Source organism: Triticum urartu, chromosome 1, assembly GCF_003073215.2.
Source record: "Triticum urartu cultivar G1812 chromosome 1, Tu2.1, whole genome shotgun sequence".
Lineage (NCBI taxonomy): Eukaryota > Viridiplantae > Streptophyta > Magnoliopsida > Poales > Poaceae > Triticum > Triticum urartu.
The window spans coordinates 109,871,690-109,872,334 of record NC_053022.1 but is presented as its reverse complement, the minus strand read 5'-3'; positions in this window follow the sequence as shown (position 1 = coordinate 109,872,334).

Sequence of the window (645 nt, the reverse complement as noted above, 5' to 3'; positions counted from 1 at the left end):
TTGAAACATTTTGCATATTAAGCTCTCATAAATTTACTACAGTGGGAATTTTCTTTCATAATTTTTGGAGTTAGGGAAGTATGGATGTTGCAGCATTCTTTACAGACTATCCTGTTTAGGCAGATTGCTGTTATGTTTGCATTGTTTGCATATGTTTGATTCTTTAATGATTCTATTTGAGGATAGGACTATTAAATATGTAGAGTAATTTAATATGCAATGTTGAATAATAATTTTAGTGGTTTGCTACAGTAGAGTATGATAAGGTTTTTGCAATGGTCATGAGTCCTTGTTGAGTTTTGTGTGGATGAAACTTTTGAGATTTGGGGAGACCGTGATATGAGAGGAATTAAGGAGACACAAAAGCTAAAGCTTGGGGATGCCCAAGGCACCCCAAGATAATATTTCAAGAAGTCTCAAGCGTCTAAGCTTGGGGATGCCCCGGTTGGCATCCCACCTTTCTTCTTCAACAACTATCGGTTAGTTTTGGTTGATCCTAAGTTTTTGCTTCTTCACATGATGTTTGCTATTCTTAGAATGTCATTTTCTTTTGATTTGATTGCTGTTTGAATAGAACACCAAGGTCTGAAATTATTAAATGTTAGAGAGTCTTCACATAGTTGCATAATTATTTGACTACTCATT